Consider the following 20921-nt stretch of genomic DNA (forward strand, 5'->3'; position numbering starts at 1 on the left):
CGCCCAGAAAATCAAAACTCTAAATACAAGCGATACACGCTGCGCACGAATACCGGCGAGAACAGTCGTTGGCCGTCGAGTAATCTGATCATCGGTGGAACGCGTAGTCTTCCATACATCCCTCATCGAACCTTCCAGCGCTATCGCTGGCGCTCGCATAAGCTCTCAGGTAAACTTGACTATTCACGTCCGGTGCGTAATCTTAACAGAATGATCTCAAGCAATCGTCAAGTTTCTCAAACATTATGGCGCGGCCTGATTCAAGCGTTGCTAACAATATTTGTTGCTGAAACCCGAATCAGAACAAAGCAATAAACACGCGTGACAGTAATACACGTAGTAATGTTAACCATGGCACTACCGCTTGCACTATCGACAGCTTGTCGATAGTAGTACTATCGATAGTTTGTCTACACTATCGATAGTCTAAAAAAACTATCGATGCTATCGATAGTCAATTTACCGATAGTTCTGCATCATTACGCTCGACGCCATGCTACCCGACGTCACCAGCAAATAGCACCTCGACGTCCCTGCCTACCTTTTACGCGGCGAAGAAGCCAGACAACTCGTCCGTCTGCGCATCAAGAGCTAGCAAAAGACCGACAGCCGTCATTACAACCTTCGACGACGGCAAGTAGAATATCAGTCCGGCGACCACTTTTGGGTCTGGACGTCGATACGCCAACGTGGACTCAGTGAAAAACTTCTTCGCCAATACTTCGGGCGATACAAGTTGCTTCGACGCTTCGGCGCTGCCACGCCCACTTCTTGTCTTCTTTTGATGCATTCGGGTTTGACCGGCAGGGACGGTTATCAACGCTCGACGCTGTCCGCGAAGCAGTGTTTGAGAAACTTCGCGATTGTAGTAGATCGTTTTGTTAAGATTGCGCCCCGAACGCAAATGTTCCAGCTTTGTCTAGAGATAACGCCGCCACCAGCGATATTGCTGGACGGTTCGATAGCGCCTGTACAAAAGCCGACGCGCTTGGCCGCTTGTCAGTTGATCGACGGTCGACGTTCTGTCCGGCACTATCAGTGTACTGCTGTAGTTTGACTTTCAGTTTCTCGGCCACAAGTTCGGCCAAATAAAGTTTCATCTCGGACGTGTTCACTACTGCCTTCGTCGACGTCACGACCCCGTGACATCTGGTGGAGGTGCTGCTTCTTTGACGTTCCGGACACCTACGAAGAGCCGGGAACCAAGCCCACAGCGTGAAGAAGACGTCGAAGACCTCGTGCAACAAGAAGACCCGGAAGACATCCCGGATCGTCGAGCTAGCCGCAGGCAGCTAGGACTACAACCCGAGTTCGGACCACTACCTGACAAGAAGAAGACCACGACGACGAAGACGACAGGCACCATGACGGCTGCTGTGTCACCTCAACGAGTCGTCATGAATCAGCCCAGAGAGCCGCCGACTTTCCGAGGATCACCATATGAAGACCCGGAAAGCTGGTTGGAAAAATACGACCGAGTTGCTCACTTCAACAACTGGGACTGTAACGAGAAACTTCGCCACGTTTACTTCGCCCTTGAAGATAGCGCCAGGACCTGGTTCGAAAACAGAGAGGCCACCTTGACGACCTGGGGCCTATTTCGCGCCGCATTCCTTGGAACCTTCGCAAGTGTCGTGCGTAAGGAAATGGCCGAGACCATGCTGGACAGCCGTATACAGCTCCCAAACGAGAACGTCGGAATATACACAGAAGAAATGACCCGCTTGTTCCGTCATGCCGACCCTGCCATGTCTGAGGAGAAGAAGCTCCGATTCCTAATGCGAGGAATCAAGCAAGAGCTGTTTGCGGGCCTTGTTCACAACCCGCCCAGAAGTGTCAACGAATTCCTTACAGAGGCCACAACAATAGAAAAGGCGCTTGAGATGCGGACAAGACAGTACAACCGTCGCTCACCAATAACGGACTACGCCGAAGTTCAAGCCCTCAGCACCGACAACCTGCGCGAGACCATCCGAGCAGTCGTGCGTGAAGAGCTGCGTAAGATCTTTCCGGAATCGCAGCCTCGAGTGGACTCGATCACAGACATTGTTCGTGAGGAAGTCCGGCAATCGCTTGGAATTCCTGAAGCACCGCAGGCTCAGCCGGAAGCCATGAGATATGCTGCTGCATCCCGACGCAACGCCCCCCCTCCTCGCCTGCGTCAAGACGCCGCGCCGCCGCAGCAGTTCCGCCGCCAGGCACCGCCGCCACCACCACCAACGCCATACCGCCCGCCGACAGGACAACGATGCGCCCCACGAAAGACCGACGTTTGGCGTGCCCCTGACAACCGCCCGCTGTGCTACCACTGCGGGGAGGCCGGCCACACGTACCGCCACTGCCAGTACCGACAGATGGGACTACGCGGATTCCCCGTGAATGCGCCGCGACCGCAGCCTGGCGAACGGCCTCGCGACATCGGCGACTACCTCACCGGAACACAGTGGCATGAACGACGACCTTCCCGCTCGCCGTCGCCCGGCTGCTATATGTCGCCCCACCGCCGGCCATACACTAGCCCAAACCGGGGCCGGTCGCCTAGCCCGTATCCGGAAAACTAAGGGCAGCAACCGACGGAGGTGCGGTTGCTGTACGAGGAACTACCGAAGATCCTCCGCGGCCGCCGACGACGACAACGCGATAAGACCTGCAGAACACGACGCGAAGCAGGCAGAGCCCTGCCGACGGAACATCGCGGACCGAAGAAGACCTGACGACGCAGCATGGAAGCAACGCAACGAATCGACGCAGCCGTGATCCGACGCCGCGACCCAACCGCAACGCAAGGCGAAGAACGAGTGACCTCGACGTTCTCGTCGACGGCCACAACGTCACCGCTTTCGTCGATACCTGAGCCGACTATTCTGTCATCAGTGGACCGTTCGCGACGAAGCTAAAAAAAGTCAAGACCGCCTGGGAAGGCCCCAAAATCCGGACAGCTGGAGGTCACCTAGTAACGCCGGCAGGAATCTGCACAGCGAGGGTCTTCATCAACAACCGGATTTATCCCGCAAGCTTCGTATTCCTTCAGCATTGCTCCCGAGATGTCATCCTTGGTATGGACTTCTTAGGCCTTCATGGTGCAGTCATCGACCTCAGATCAAAGTCGATAACACTATCTACAGAAAAATCATTACCGCGGTACACGCCGCCAGGGAAGCATGCCTTGAATGTACTGGAAGACCAGGTCACCATTCCCCCTCGCTCCAGCGTCATCATTTCCGTCGGCACTCAGAAAGTAGCAGACCTGGAAGGCGTCGTTGAAGGCGACCAGCACCAGTTGAATAACCGCGAGATTTGCGTCGCAAGAGGAGTAGCAGAGTTGCGGGAAAGCAAAGCAACAGTGATGCTCACAAATTTTAGCAACGAGCATAAGCACATAAACAAAGGCACGACAGTCGCCTACTTCGAAGAAATTGTGGCAGCCACCAATGCTTTCGCCATCGCCGATTCTTCCGAGCCCACACCGACGAACCAAGCTCCTCAACCAGCTTTCGACGTCTATCCTAGCCTTCCGAAGCATAAACAAGAACAGCTCAAAACCCTGCTCTTGAAATACAGGGACTGCTTTTCGTCATCGACAAGAATCCGCCAGACCTCAGTCGCAAAACATCGCATCATAACAGAGGAAAATGCCAGGCCACTCCGCGAGAACGCGAATCTATAGGCACCGGGCGCGGGGGCGAGTTTGGACTGGTGGCGCCTCTTTCGGCGGAGGCGCGGAACCAATGGCATGTGGGTGCCAGAAAGGAGCAGGCGCTTGCTGCGGGGACGCGGTGCTGGATGTTGGCTGCGCTTCATTGTGCTCTCGTCGCTTGTGTGCTGCGCTGTCGAAAGGCCCCAGGAACCATGCCCGAGCAGACAGGCTGCTCTTTAGGCTGCACAAACAGCCAAGCAAACACGAATAAAGCTGGGGAGTACATCCAGTTCCATCGGTTCCCGTCTGCAATCGCCGTCGCCGACGGCCTTGTTCGCGCACCGGCCGCCAACGACGGCCCTCGTTGCATCAAGCTATATGAAATACATAGACTGAAGATAGCTGTTGAAATATTATAATCGGCGATGCATCGAAAAGAAAAGGAAAGCAAAACGGGAACAGGAGTTTGCACGATGTACACCGGAGGAACAACATGTGCGATCGGCCAAGCATTGCGTAAAGAAAGCCGAAAATCGAATAGGAGACGTAGGGTATCTTTTTCAAATGTTGGGAGACAATGTTAACGTGTATACAGAATAACAAGGTAATAAATATTCGGCAGATCTCACGCCTTGTGGAAATCGGTTTCATGCGAAGCAGTCAGCGAGTAGTTCTATGCTGATTTTTTTTTTGGTGTTGAGCCAAGCGTTGCGGGGTGGATCGACGTGTTTTTGTAAGTGTGTAAGTGTGTAAGTTGTGTACACATCGTGGTCTTACCAGGCACGCCGACTACACTCGCGTTCAAAGGGTAACTTATGGTCTGACGTAACGTCAGCACCCACGTTACAGCACATATGTCGGTATTTTCGCAGTGAAGTGTACTTTACGGTGCGATTATGTGAACATCATACGTAACTTTCGTTTGCGTATTCCTCCGGGGTCGAGAAACGCTTGAATATAGCTTGCTGAATCATATAGGAATACAAATGTACCGTTTATTACACTGCTATAAAAGCAGAGCAAACACTGGAACCGCAGACGTTAACCTGACATGACGCCGGTATCATAGGAGTACGTATGTAGTGTTTATTGCGTTGTTATAAAATTAGATAGCCAGCACCACAACCACAACTGACGTGGCACCGACATTACGCCTGCATAGGCTGTTTTTCCGAAGCAGGTTCTAGAACTGGCGTGGCTCTGTGGTAGAATACCTGACTGCCACGCAGAACCATTGGGTTCGATACCTGCTGGGATTCTAACTTTTATTCTCTGCATTCGTCGGGTCAACGCTGACGTTGTCGGTTTTTCTTAACGCTCTCGCATATTATTTACCAATTTCTGTACTCGCCGTTCCTGGGTAGATATAAACTGTCAATCACCTGTGGCGCATACCCGTACACCGATGCCCGTGGTAAACGGGTATGTGCTACACGTGTCTCGAGGAAAGGGCTTGACGAGGTACGCGACAGGATTTTCACTTTATTGAAGTCATGAGCAGACAGTCATATTCGTCAAATCCGCTTACCCTCCCATGCCAATTTTGGTCTACACCAAGTTAAGGAGGCGATCACGAGAGCACCCAGACGTAGGCGGCTAGATAAAGAGATACCTAGATAGAAACGCTCAAAGTGCCTAGGGTTTGCTAAGAAATGCTTCGCATTTAAAAAATAGAAATGGTGCTACTTACATCTAGCTCCACATCGTAGCTTATCGCGTTAAGCTTCGTCTGCGGGGCGCACTTGCAACGCTATTTGCACTCGTTGTCGCCTTCATATCCCGTGATGTCGTGCACGTGACCTGTTTCGTGCAAGCAGGGACCCTTCTCTAGAGCAGACGCACGAAAACCGTACGCCAGCTGGTCAAGTCTTTGAAACTGCAGCGCAAAAAGAACTGGCAGCGCCATGGCTGCACTTGCGCTGTCAGAACTCGCCTTCGCGACAGGGGCCATGTAGACAATAATGAGGAATAGCGAGTTCGGCAGTTAAAATGCAAAGATGCTTATTTTACATCGTGTCGCCAATCGGGCCTGCCTCATTTGCAGTCCCGAAAGGGAGGAGGCATTGTGCCCCCTCTGGTCCGTCGCAGGACGAAAACAAACGCCTACAAGCACAGCACCACGCAAAGAAGCTGACTCGTTTGATGTTCCGACAGCGCTCATTGGTGTGGACATGAGAGGGACACCGTGTCATTCTTTTTAGATGACTTGGCGGCCATTAAACGCGCCCATGACTGCGCAGGAGTCTGCCTGAAGCCCGACGACGGGCCCCGTTGTCTGAACACATGTCCGAGAGTCGATCGCTTCGAGCATTGTTCAAAAGAACACTGTTGCTGCCGCTTCTCTTTGCCTCTCGGCAACAAACGCAACAGCATACAGCTTCGAATTGCCCGAAAAGAAACGCCGCGCTTCTCTTCGAATACGTGCCGAAAGTAGCAGAGCCTGCTCCGCGTCGTCTGCTTCACATGGCAGTGCTGTCCCTGCCGCAACTTGGGGCGCTTTTCGGGAGAGGCGTAGCTGGCGCCTTACGACGGCCGCCCGGTGCCTATAAAGAAACAAGTCGACGAAATGCTACGCGACGACATCATCCAGCCGTCGAAGAGCCCATGGGCGTCACCCGTGGTGTTAGTGAAGAAGAAGGACGGAACCCTACGCTTCTGCGTCGATTATCGACGCCTGAACAAAATCACGAAGAATAACGTCAACCCTCTCCCACGGATAAACGACACCCTGGATCGACTCTACAACGCGAGGTACTTTTCGTCGATGGACCTCAAGACCGGCTATTGGCAAATCAAAGTCAACGAGAGATACCGAGAGAAGACTGCCTTTATAACACCAGACGGCCTCTTCCAGTTAAAGGTTATGCCCTTTGGTCTTTGCTCGGCACCTGCGACGTTCCAGCGCGTTATGGACACCGTGCTGGCTGGATTGAAGTGGCAGACTTGCCTTGTGTACTTGGACGACGTCATTGTGTTTGCCTCAAGCTTCGACGAACACCTCCGGCGCCTTGACGCTGTACTGCAAGCAATCAAGACCTCTGGCCTCACCTTGAAGCCTGAAATGTGCCGCTTCGCGTACGAGGAGCTCTTGTTCTTGGGTCACGTGATCAGCAAGGGTGGTGTTCGCCCAGACCCGCGGAAAACAGCTGCCATCGCTGCCTCCCCTCCCCCCACCGACACGAAAGCCGTACGCCGTTTTCTCGGCTTGTGCGCCTACTACAGGCGCTTCGTCAAGGCATTTTCACGAATCGCCGAACCGCTAACTCACCTCACGAAGACCGACGTGCCATTCGAGTGGGAAACGGCGCAAACCGAAGCATTCGAAGAACTGATACGTCGCCTTCAGATGCCTCCGATACTAGTGCATTTCGACGAATACGCCGATACGAAAATCGACACCGACGCAAGCAGCGTAGGACTCGGCGCCGTTCTTGTGCAGAGGACTGACGGGCAGGAAAGAGTCATCAGTTATGCTAGCCGGTCGCTATCAAAGGCAGAAACAAACTATTCCACAACAGAAAAGGAGTGCCTAGCGATCATCTGGGCTGCATCCAAGTTTCGCCCCTACCTCTACGGCAGGCCCTTCAAAGTTGTGAGCGACCACCACACATTGTGTTTTCTAGCTAACTTGAAGGACCCTTCAGGTCGCCTCGCACGGTGGAGCCTACGGCTTCAAGAATTCGACATTACCGTCGTTTACAAGTCCGGAAGAAAACACTCCGACGCTGACTGCCTGTCCCGCGCCCCCGTCGACCCACCGCCGCAGGACCACAAGGAGGACGACTCGTTCTTGGGAACCATAAGTGCCGACGACTTCGCCGAACGACAGCGAGCGGATCCAGAACTCAGGGGCCTTGTGGGCAGGACCACCGTTGTTCCGAAGGTATTCACGCGGGGACTGACGTCGTTTTTCTTGCGCAACGGTGTTCTCCTAAAGAAGAACTTCTCACCGCTCCGATCCGATTGCCTTCTCGTGGTAAGCTCGACATTGCGGCCAGAAGTCCTCCAGGCTCTGCACGACGACCCGACGTTTGGACACCTGGGTGTTTCTCGCACGCTAGCAAGAATACAGGAGAAGTACTATTGGCCGCGCCTTTCCACCGTCGTCACTCGTTAGGTAAAGACCTGCCGGGACTGTCAGTGACGCAAGACACCGCCCACTAGGCCAGCCGGATTTCTGCAGCCTATCGATCCACTTCGACGGCCGTTCCAGCAAATTGGGATGGACTTACTGGGGCCGTTCCCGACGTCCAATACCGGAAACAAATGGATCGTCGTAGCTACCGTCTATCTCACCCGCTACGCCGAGACAAGGGCCCTGCCCAGAGGCAGTGCCGCAGAGGTAGCGAAGTTCTTCGTTGAGAACATCGTCCTGCGTCATGGCGCTCCAGAGGTCCTCATCACCGACAGAGGTACGGCGTTTACTGCTGACCTAACTCAGGCAATACTGAGATACAGCGAAACAAGCCACGGCCGGACCACAGCGTACCACCCACAGACAAATGGCCTCACCGAGCGGCTAAACAAGACCATCTCCGACATGTTGGCCATGTATGTCGACGTCGAACACAAGACGTGGGATGCCATCTTTCCGTATGTGACCTTCGCATACAACACGGCCGTCCAAGAAACAACGCAGATGACGCCGTACACTGTTGGTCTACGAAAGGAGCCCGGCGACGACGCTCGATGCCATGCTACTCAACGTCACCGACGAAGAAAATCTCGATGCCACCGCTTACTTACAACGTGCCGAAGAAGCTCGACAGCTCGCCCGCCTGCGCATCAAGACCCAGCAGCACACCGACAGCCGTCGCCACAATCTTCGACGATGCTTCGTGGAATACCAGCCCGGCGACCGTGTTTGGGTCTGGACGCCGATACGCCGACGTGGGCTTAGCGAAAAACTCCTTCGGCGATACTTCGGGCCATAAAAGGTTCATAGACGCCTCGGCACTCTTGACTACGAGGTCATCCCGGACGGCATTACGAACTTCCAGCGACGCCGCGCACGACCTGAAGTCGTCCATGTCGTGCGCCTTAAGCCTTTTTTTGCGCGTTAGCGAACCTGGGGACTCTATTTTTTTTCCTTTGTCATTGTAATTTATTTGTGTATGCACTTGTTTTTTTCTCTTCTATGTTCTTTCACAAGCATCGGGACGATGCTTTTTCAGAGGGAGGGCAATGCCACGCCCACTTCTTGTCTTGTTTTGATGTATTCGGGTTTGACCGGCAAGGACGGTTATCCACGCGCGACGCTGTCCGCGAAGCAGTGTTCGAGAAACTTCGCGATTGTAGTAGATCGTTTTGTTAAGATAGCGCCCCGCACGCGAATGTTCCAGCTTTGTCTAGAGATAACGCCGCCACCAGCGATATTGCTGGAAAGTTCGATAGCGCCTGTATAAAAGCCGACGCGCTTGACCGCTTGTCAGTTGATCGATGGTCGACGCTCTGTCCGCCGCTATCAGTGTACTGCTGTAGTTTGACTTTCAGTTTCTCTGCCACAAGTTCGGCCAAATAAAGAGTTTCATCTCGGACGTGTTCACTGCTGCCTTCGTCGACGTCACGATCCCGTGACACTATGAAGTCATTCCAGATGGCATCACAAACTCTCAGCGGTGCCGCGCACGACCTGAAGTCGCCCGTGTCGCGTGCCCCAAGCCGTTTTATACGCGTTAGCGAACCTTGGAGTTCAATTCTTGCTTTATGATTGTTCTTTATTTGTGTATGCACTTTTCCCCCCTCCATGTTCTGTTACAAGCATCGGGACGATGGTTTTTCAAAGAGCTGAAACGCCACGCGCCCTCCTTTTGTTATTTCTATGTGACTGGTCCGTTGCACGCGTTACCGCCGTCTTGCGCAAGCCGCGCCCTAATGTCTGGAAACCTTCCAAATTATATTAGGGTCTTCTTCGGCAAAAACGAACAGTTGAGTATATTCTGGAACTAATGCGGCCGCCAGAGATAAGGCTCGAAGGTTCAATGGCGCATTTATAAATGCTGACGCGCCTAACCGCTGATCAGATTATCGACGCCCGACACTCTGTTCGCCGCTATCAGTGTACAGCGTGTATCGCTTTGGTTTGACTTCCCCGTAACCGGGCACAGGTTCGCCCAACTACAGAATTTCATCTTGAACCCGCCGACTGCTGCCTTCTTCTACGTCACGACGACGTGACAATATACATACATGCATATATATATCGCTTCTGCGCGTGTGATAGTGCGGAAGCGACAGATAAACCAACGTCTGCGTTATCTCCGTTCTTCCTGTTATCGTTTAATTTCCAGCGACTTCAGGACGTGGACGTCGAATCTACAGTCATCTATCACACTGGTGCTTAGCATATACTCGTTCTGGACCGGTAAGTAGGCAATCAGTGAAAAGCGTATCCGCCGGATGAGTGCATCAAACGCGTGTTTTTATTTTCATGGTTTAATGACCTAAATCGCTCTATGTCGGCCAGTATATCTTGATACTGCGGCATTATAAAAGGCTCAGTCAGTGCTCATTGTATATTCGTGTGGGACCGCTGTGCTGCTTTGGGACCTTCAACCGGGGTTAGTAACAAGTCAAATAGTATTGTTCGCAAGAACCTCAATGACTTGCAGAATGCGTTCTTTGTTCTCGGAAATGGGAGTACAAGTTCTGTGTACTAACACTGTCTTTGAGAACTTGCTTTAACATGCCTCCTACTCACCTAACAAATTCATTTGTTTGTTTTAGACCTCTTCTGGAGTGTGGTGTCAGCTGAAGAACATGGAAGGCAAACGGATCATCTTAGCTCTTGCTGCTATGGCTGCGCTTGTGAGCGGTCAGTCGAACTGAGCTTGTGTGCCTATCATTGAGAACACTGGAAACTCAAAATTTCGAATGCAATCTTTGTTGCAGCAATACAGTAGTGAAAACAGATGGACACGGTAATAGTGTCCATCTGTTCGAGCGAGGAGCAATTTATTTCGAACTTACGCGGTTTCTTTATTTACGGGAAACTGGTCAGTCAAGGTGAACAGGTATTTTAGGCTCGAGTATGCTTGACCAAACAAATCTCTATGGAACAGAGAGCGCTTATTTCCAACGAAGGCTCGCAATTTTACGACCTATAGCTAGTCTACCATAACAAGGAATGCGCACGACGCAATTTGCAATTGCGCAGTGCGATTATTTCAACATATTTGCAGCAGCATGATGGGTGAGTTCAAGAACCTTATGCCATCTTCCTCAAAGCTATACGCGTCAACATACATAGCTAAAGAAATTTTCATTTTAGTGCTAAATAGACATCATGTCGTAGATAAGTATCTTGATCTTAGCTGCAAAGGGGGCGAAGCGTTGCAAGGCACTCCTGGAATAACGACGAACAAACGCTGTAACAAGAGGCGAAAACATACCCCGTGACGTCAGACAAATGAGTCCAACACACGCGTACCTTAGTTGCCTCCTGTCACAGATTTATTACATTCTTTTGCTACATTTTTTCAGGAACCGTTGCTATTCAGTCCGCTGAAATGGAGTCAGCCGCCAGATCTATCCGCCTTATGTAGATGCAGATTATCAAACGGGGTCCGGCTGCCTAAGCTCATCATTGGGCATGCCGTCTAGAGGAGACGCCTACTACGCATGCGAAATGTTGCACTGAAGCAGTATTCCAAGGTTGTGGCCTTGTAGAATGCCCGAAGCCGCAATAAACCACTTGAAACTGTATGGCGTGTGAGTGACCTTTTATTTAAAATTAGCCCATCTTCCACAAAGTCGCACAGGCTGGATCACAGGAGAGCTGGTGGACTGTAAGCAGAAGTTGAATAAGAGGACGAAGAGGAAGAATATAGCGAAAAGAGCGCGTGCGAGTTTATGATGACGATAAGTTTTCTACGCCTCCCCACAAACTACACTGGCTATGCTGTACTATACATGGCTACGCTTTCACTCTTTTCTTAACCTCTTCCTTTGTGCGTATCTTGCTTTATTTCTCTATTTCTCTCTCTGTAGTTCTGTCGTTTCTCCTTTCTTCTCTTTTTTTCTCTCTCTCTTATTATGCCTTTGTTTCACAATCTCTCTCTATTTGTAGTGGGTCTCGCGTCTTCTATCTTTTTATCTGTTTCTTCTATTTCTTATTTGTTTCTCTATCTTTACCTCGGTAACTCGCCTTCTATCCTTTTTTCTGTTTATCTCTTGCTTTCTAACTCTTCCTCTCTCTGACGATCTCATGTCTGTCTTCGTCTTTTTAAATGCGAAGCATTTCTTAGCGAACCCTAGCCTCTTTGAGCGTTTCTATCTATCTATCTATCTATCTATCTATCTATCTATCTATCTATCTATCTATCTATCTATCTATCTATCTATCTATCTATCTATCTATCTATCTATCTATCTATCTATCTATCTATCTATCTATCTATCTATCTATCTATCTATCTATCTATCTATCTATCTATCTATCTATCTATCTATCTATCTATCTATCTATCTATCTATCTATCTATCTATCTATCTATCTATCTATCTATCTATCTATACTCGTTCTCCCGCCACCTTGCTGTACTATACTATACAAGGCTATATGCTCTGCTCTACCAGCGTACCTGGATAGCCGAGTGGTTAGGAAGTTCGGATTCAGATCATGGGTACGCGACTTCGAATCTTGCCTCGCCAAGGAAAATTTCTCTTTTTGTCTTTTTTTTATCTCTCTCTTTCTTTTTTCTATATCTCCCTGTGTACTCGTGCTCTCACCCATCAGAGTTAATTCATCGCACGCCGTACAAATCGGCGCACGTGTTCTGGGAGTGATTCAGAAGAAAAAGGACAAAAATGAAGATCAGGAAGGCGCGTGCCGGTTTTTGATCATGATAATTATCCATCTACGACCCAGGGCAAACTTTGAGGGTAACAGCTTTGCTGTAAAAGTGCTTGTTTAACAGAATATGTTAATTTACTTAAAATAAAATACGGGGCTCTGTATGCATTTCAGATGATCTGAAGGCGACAACATTTATATGTAAACTTGATTTGACGAAATCCCATTTAAGGAGCTTCCGATCTAAGGAAGAAATTTGTATTCCCCGGCAGGTACCCATGGGGGTCCAATATTGTCATCAACCCGAACAACGAAACTCTCTTGGTACCAAACCCGATGTAACGAAGTCTTTCCTGAAATAAATGAGGAAAAAGTTGTGTTTTCTTTCTATTTACGCACAGATTAGCGTTTCCCCAAGCGTGCGCTTTTACACTATTGCGTTGAAAGTTCTAGCTGCCCCAGTCATGACACCCGCTTTACTTTGAAGCGGCTGCTTGCCGCACTCATGCACGGAACAAGGGCCTCAACAGCCGTTAGCACTCTTACATACCAGATGGCGTTAGGGTTGGGGATAGTTTAGTGTTCCTATAAATGCTCTCAGAGCAACACTACGGTGGTTACTTGCCATACCTCCTGGTTTATACATTATAGGCTACTCAGCTCCTCGACGCAACTTTCTTGTTCGGCTTGCTCGCACAATAAGTGCATTCGTTCCCCCGTCTGCATATCGGCAGCCTGTCAGCTTCACATAGGTCTGCTTGAACTATATTGCCAAACATGGGAGCCTACGTGTGCGGGCGACGCAGTAGGCTGCATGTCCGGGCCGCCCTCGCGGACTTGTCACATTCTCAGGCGTGGGTAAGCGACAAATAAAGTGTCGTGGTAGCTTCTGGGTGTACCTATGCTACAATATTAGCTATCGAAGGACCAAAAACACCTCAATTTTACGGACTTTACGTTTAAACGAAATAATTCGGTCGTCGTCATCAGTTCTTGAAATCGAGTTTCATATGCACGGGCATTTAAAGACTTCTGGAACTAACGCGAACACCAACGACAACTCTGTGATCTTCCATGACACATGTATAAACGCTGACGCACTTAACCATTTACCGACAACCGACGATTTGGCTTCAGGCTATCGTTGCACTCAGTGGGCCACTGCCTTTCTGCCTGGGCACAGGTTTACCCAGTAAAGTGTTCCATTCTTACCAGCTGGAGTTCTGTTTGTTTCACCGTCACAACCACGTGATATCTGGTGGAAGGTACGTTCGTTCATGTTGCGGACGGCCCCATAAAGCCGGGAAACTAGCACAAGTTTTGGTTTGGTTTGGTTTGCTTTATTCAAGGCAAAATTGAACAAGATTGCCTTGGAATACCGACACCATCAAGGACAGTCGAGCTAGCAGCCGACTACATGCATGGTCTACAACCGGAGTACGGACTCGTGCTGAATAAGACAATAACCACGACGACAAAGGCAGCAGCCACGGTGGCGTCCGCCGTGTCACCTACAACACTCGTGATGCCCACGGAGCCACCGACGTTTCGAGGAACCACTTGTGAGGATCCAGAAAGCTGGCTCCAAACGTATGAGAGGATTGCTGGCTACAACAACTGGGACGTCGACGAGAAGCCAGGCCGTGTCTGCTTTTCTTTGAAGGAATCCGCTCGGACATGCTTCGAGAATGGGGAGTCCACCATGACAACAAGGGACAACTTTCTAGCCGAATCGGCTTCCTAGGCGTTTTCACCAGCGTGGACCGCAAGGAAAATGCCGCGGCATTGCTAAAGACACGGATGCAGCTCCGTGGCAGTATTGCAAAACACCACCTTACGTCTAGTCCTGCTTACTGCTTGTGGCGAAGTTGCTTGCCCTTTTTGTTTCCAAGAGTGTGTCGTTAACCAGGTCGTCTTGGGGAGTCGAGTCAACAGGACGTGTAAGAGGCATTCTGCAACAAAGTGATTCGATGTCGACGTGTACACCACGGTGAGGTCGGATTCGTCGACGCTGACACTGCATCGTGCAGGGCAATCCGGGGGATCAATGTTCACCTGCCGGCACAAGGCATGACGGTTGCTTACGAAACTAAAGTGCCTGACATATGAAAATCGCGCAAATTTCGCGCTAGCACGAGTGATAGAAACGGAGTCTTTTCCCTCAGTAAATTCATTTGTTTCTGGCTTTGGGAGTAGGCGGCTAGCATCAACACAGCTCTTTCGATGTGATCTTTTTTTGGATTAGAACGGCGCCGAGGCCTATGTGATATGCCTTGATGTGAATTTCTCTGTCGGCGTCGCCAGGCGGCGTTCACATTCAATAAAATCTTCTATATGCGTGGCTGTCCTTCTGAATTGATTGTCATTGAGAACCCGGCATGTGCACGGCGATGCAGGAACAGCCCTTGGAGATCACCTGTAGTAAAACAGAAAGTCTAAGGACTCTGCCATGGCGACTGGCCACAGCAGGTGGCGGTGGACTCCATAACCGTTTATGACGTGACCTAGGAGCTGCAGCTCTTCGTACGTGAATAGACACTTTCCAGTATTCATGGTGAATGTTGTTGACCAGTTTTGCGTCGTTGCCGTTGCCTAATTTGTGTTTCATCGTTTGTTCGTGACATGTCAAAAACAGACAAACATGAACAAAAGAAATGTACTTAGCCCCGTTATTGTGCTAAGTACCAGGCCCCAGCACTTGCCTTCGGTGCGCTGGGGCCTGGACTCGCAGTCATGTGCCGCTAAGAAACATATTTTTTGTATTACATACTGATTTCCTTATGGCGATGCTCCCCTTAAGCGTCAGATATAAGCACTGACAGTTTTGTGACCGAGTCGGAATTGAAATTCTTAGTCATTTAGAACACCTTCCTTATCTAGCACTACACTTGAAGTAGTCGACGGCGCTTGTCCTACTTTTCTGGAAAGGTATTGATGGGCGTGTTCTATAGCCTTCCTGATCCATTATGTAACTGCGCAAAAAACGGACGGAGACACAAGAGGAGAGGAAAGCACAAACAGGTGCAGACTATCAACTGAAGCTTTATTGCAAGAACAAGTGCAAGAACAAGTCAGTATTCCCTCTGTTGCTTTACATGAAAAAGAGTTATGTTATCTTGGTCCTGTGAGACGGGCATGCCATGGTTGATGTGCCCTGGGTTTTTGTTGATATGGGTCCCTCTTGGCGTTTCCTCCGCCCCCTTTGCCCTTTCTTGCTTTTATCCTGTCCTTTATATTGCCTTGTTCTTGCAATAAAGCTTCAGTTGATAGTCTGCGCCTGTTTGTGCTTTCCTCTCCTCTTGTGTCACCGTCCGTTTTTTGCGCAGTTACATAATGGATCATTACCAACTCGCCCAACTTACCACTCTTCAGCCTTCCTGATTCCGGCTGATTTTTCGCGTCTGATCTTCCTAACAGTATTCCAATAACTCTTGATCACTTTCCCACTAACGAAATTTACTTACTTGAAGATTTCATTTTTCTCAATAGGAACTTGTCTCATATGTCTTCGTCAAGCAGCGGGTCAAGTGATCTTATTGAGTTGTCTTGAAGCGTCTATCTTACCCAGATTGCATTAGACAGTGCTGTCGGTACGGATCTTTTTCTAACAACAGAGCTGCATAGCGTAAGTCCTGTACCGAAAGATAATGGTTTTAGTGACCATGGCCAACTGCAGTTCTCAGTTGATACTGAAATGAAATTTCGGAATGTTCAGTGTGATGTGATATGTGTTTATAAAGTAAAATGAGCAAGTTAATATATATATATATATATATATATATATATATATATATATATATATATATATATATATATATATATATATATATATATATATATATATATATATATATATATATATATATATATATATATACGTGGCCCTAGCGACGAAGCGCATCCGCCAGCACACATTCCTCTGCATGAATCGCTTCTTTTTTATTATTATATCTTAATTTTCTAAATTGTTCGATATCTTGCCAGGTAGTCATGTCTATTCTAGAGCAGCATTATACAAAGTCGGAGTTTCGCTGCCACGGCGAAGCAATGAATTTGATAGCAAGAAATTAGAATGTCACACGAAGAACGGCAGGCAGCTCAGTACTCGCAACGCGCCGCTCGAGCGCAAAGGACTGGCGAAAGGAACACACACAGGCATAGGCGTATCTACCGGAGGGGGGGGGGGGCGCAAGGGAGGCGCTAGCCCCCCACAGGAAAATGTTAAGGGGGTGGAGCCCCCCCACTTCCGACAGTGGTCATTGTCGGCTGCAGACTGGGAAAATAACATGTCAGGCAAAAATTTACTTGAACGCAGCAATAACCTAAATATGTTATAAAATTTGTCCTCCGATTCACCTGTGACGACTGTCCTTCGTGTCATGAACACGCACTGTAGGCTCTCTGCGGTGCGGGCTGCCTATTCCACATTTTCGCGTCTTGCATTCGGGCATTGCAGAGGAGGCTATCGCTCAGCTGGGGCTCTGTAACATTACAACAATCCGTCATGACTCTATTTTGTTCTGTCTGGCCTGAAATTTACGTAATCGGCGAAGAAAATACGGGCGGCAACCAGTAAACGTTTTACAGCCGATCAAACGGCCTCTTTTACAGCGAAAGCTGTTATGAGAGAATTTCACCGGCCGTTTTTGGCGCCGTAGTTGTCCGCCGCCGCCGCCACCGCCGGTGTCCGTAACCAGTATCGCTCGAAATAAGAAAAAAAATTCCAGGATGGAACGAGGTTCGAACCTGGGCCCTCGGCGTGGGAGCCCAGTATTCAACCTCTGAGCCATGCCGGTGCTTGAATCTGCTTTGCAAAAAGGCCCTATACAGGCACAGCATCAATAAAGTGCGCATAATGCCTTACATGCGTTTAGCAGGTACCAACGCTCTCCGTAGAATGACGAAAAATGGCACAGTGCCTGCTGCCCTACTTCTAAAGAATTACAATGATTTATAGCGTAGTGGGTTTCTCGCTAGTGCACTTGTATTGGTTGCCAAGGAAGCCCATCAGCGCATGATCCATTTCCTCGGGGTCTCAGTAAAGTTCTTCACCCCCCCCCCGTCTCTCTCCCACGTCAACGTATGTTATACAGCATGGTGGGAGAGGGAAATAGCGACTGGGCGTCGCCCAATGCAAATTACATAACTGGTGGGCTGTTTAAAGCTTCCAACACATTACAAAGAGCTGAGCCATAATTCTTCATCATCATTAGTCGTCGCGTCAACAAAGTTCACATAATTCCTTACAGACGTGTAGCTGGTGCCTCGCTTCTCTGCGGAATGAGAAATAATGGCTTAGAAGGTGCTTCCTAACTTCACAAAAATTGTGATTTATGGCGTAGTGGGTACCTTTCTAGTGTACTTGTATTGTAGCCCCAAGAGAGCTTACAACGGGCTCTAGAAACGCCGCTCTTCCATCTTTCGCTGTGACTGCGCTGCGGTTTCAGCGCTGGCGTTTTTTTTTTTCAGGAAATTCGGTTTGTTTTGAAAACTATTAGCATTGCTACTGCTCCATATCCAAGCTGCTGTGAGTTTATGAGTGTGCAGAGGTGTCAAGTATTTTAGCTGCGCCTAGGTTGGAGAGCTAAAAAAGATTCCCACTTTAGTCTACGATAAACCTGGTGGTTCACCTTGCTTATCATATGGTAGCCTGAAGCGGTCGCGGCGGCTTTTAACAAGGTTGTGGATTCGAGCACATTGAGAAGCCCAGCTTTCAAGTTTTCCCCGCAACTTGATCTACCTCCCGAGGGAGATGATCAGCGTCCACGGTTTTCTAAACTAAGAAGGGTGCCCACTTGCAAAGGATTGTGTCTGTTCCTAATAATGTTTATTTTTCTCTCTACCTCTCTGTCAGCAACGATGAGTTCACAGAAAGTTGTATACGCGCAAGAACAGCTCAACATTGTTATACTACTACTGAAAGTATCTATTAAACACATATGAATCCATCTCGCCCGCTGCTAGAAGCAGCCGCTGCCAATGTGATTGGTGAACAAACTGTTTTGAAAAGCAAATCATCTAATAATCTCTATGAATAATAAATATCACGTGAAATTCAGGCGCGATGAAGTTCCCGCTCAGCGTGAGAGACGACACCCCCCCCCCCCCCTCCCCAATCGCGAACGAGTTGGTACGCCACTGCACACAGGACGACCGAGAACTAACAACGATCACAGCTCGGCACTTGCAGCGCACTGCTCAAAGACAAGGAAGGACACTCGAAAAGAACGCACAGGTACACACAGGACGAGCGCGAACTAACTGTTGCGGTTGTTACTTCTTCGTGTTTGAGACTTCTTAGACTTCGTGTTTGAGACGCTCTTAGACTTCTTTTTCTTTAAAACTGCGGCGCGTGGATTGACCCCTCCGCGTCTCGTGTCGCGCGTTGGCGTTAGACGCATCGTTCACTCGGCGTTCCACATCGTCAGTGGCTACAGAAAGGGGCCACCTTTTAGTGCCCGTCTGAAGAAAAATGTAGGAGCTTTGCTTTAAGCGCGCCCGTCGGGCAATCTACACATACTGAAGCACCGCCGAGCTCTGGGTACCGTTAGCGTTAAATGGCATACATAAATAGCTCGCCGTTGTTATGCTAAGGAATGTTATTTGTTCGGTATTTATTTGTTTGTCACTGCTACATGTATGTACATAAGCAATGAAGAAAGAAAAGAGGCACGTGGCCGAGTTGTTTAAGGCAGCGCGCTGCGGAGCGAGAGGTTGAAGGTTCGAATCCCGGTGGTGCGCTTCGGAAGTTTTTCTTTGTGGCTTTTATTTATATAGAGACACATATACATATCCGGGACATGACGGCGTCGACAGACGGCGACGGCAAAAGCCAGCCGAGAGTGTCCATATAATTGCTATCGCAATAAAAGCACCAGTCAGCTCATGTTGCTGCGATGTCTGGATTCTAGCTGTGGCCTCTGCACTGCTTGGAATTGTCGAGGAAGGTGAGTAACAAACACCGCAATACCGTTCTTTTTGACTGGCTTATGATCATTATGCTGAAAGGATCGATTAATTTTTACTGGTTACTCGGTGGTCTCTGACAAAGTGTTTGAGTTCTGTGCCATTTTTCGAATACGAATCTAATACGAATATCCACCTTCGAATATCGAATCGAATATCGAATATCAAAGGAAAATTGCCTCCACAGTAACAATATTTTATTTAACATGTAGCTATTTGAAAAAATTCGGCAAGCATTATCAAATCATGAATGGTAATCTACCACTATCCCTCAAGAGGAAGGTATATAACAGCTGCATCTTACCGGTACTTACCTACGGAGCAGAAACCTGGAGACTTACAAAAAGGGTTCAACTTAAACTGAGGACGACGCAGCGAGCGATGGAAAGGAAAATGATAGGTGCAACCTTAAGAGACAGGAAGAGAGCAGAGTGGGTGAGGGAACAAACGGGGGTTAAGGACATCATAGTTGAAATCAAGAAGAAGAAATGGATATGGGCCGGGCACGTAGCACGTCGGCAGGATAACCGGTGGTCATTAAGGGTAACTGACTGGATTCCAAGAGATGGCAAACGCGTGAGGGGGAGACAGAAAATTAGGTGGGTAGATGAGATTAAGAAGTTTGCAGGTATAACGTGGCAGCAGAAAGGACAGGACCGGGTTTATTGGCGGAACATGGGAGAGGCCTTTGCCCTGCAGTGGGCGTAGACAGGCTGATGATGATATTTGAAAAAAAAAACATTAACAGCCTCACTGGCAACACACACTGCTATCTCCAGAACACAATGTCCAGGCTAGCACAATGCACATCATAACACAAGCAAATATCACGGCACAATGAAAGCGATGACTAGATGTTATCATGAAGAAATATGAGTTGCTCCACATGATCAGGCAGCAGGCGCTCCCTTCTAACAGAGACAACCCCCCCCCCCTGCCACTGAAAAGGCGCGCTCGCTTGGAATTGAAGTGGCTGGTATAGGGAGGTACATGGGGCAAAGCTTTGCCAGACTGGGGTATCTGAAGGTGCCTACAGTCCGCCACCAGTCACATGGGTCACTGTCTTTCCTGAGAAGTGGTCCCGCATAGTGAACGAGTGGTAGTGCGGCACGTTACGGCCGCATAATATTGAAAATATATGGTTACATGATCGCCAACAGCGCTGCACGTCGGAGATGCACCAGCAATAAATCATACGTATTGGGGCGCTCGTCGCAGGCAGCTATCGTGCCTCCGTGTACTTACTATGTTTATCGCTCCTCTCGGCAACCTTTTTAGCTATACGAAGGCGGCATAAATGTGGAAGACGAGTTATTTTATGCATGATAATCGAACCGTATATTCGAATTTTTCGAATATTCTAAGTCATCGAATATTCGAAGCTTTTCGAATACACGATTTTCAAATCGAATACGAATATTTCTAATGTAATATTCGACGAATATTCGAAACTTTTGAATATTCGCACACCCCTAACGAATACCTTTCCTCTTTCTTTTCACAGACTTCTTCACGAGTGTTCCG

The sequence above is a fragment of the Rhipicephalus sanguineus genome, chromosome 4, assembly GCF_013339695.2.
Source record: "Rhipicephalus sanguineus isolate Rsan-2018 chromosome 4, BIME_Rsan_1.4, whole genome shotgun sequence".
NCBI lineage: Eukaryota > Metazoa > Arthropoda > Arachnida > Ixodida > Ixodidae > Rhipicephalus > Rhipicephalus sanguineus.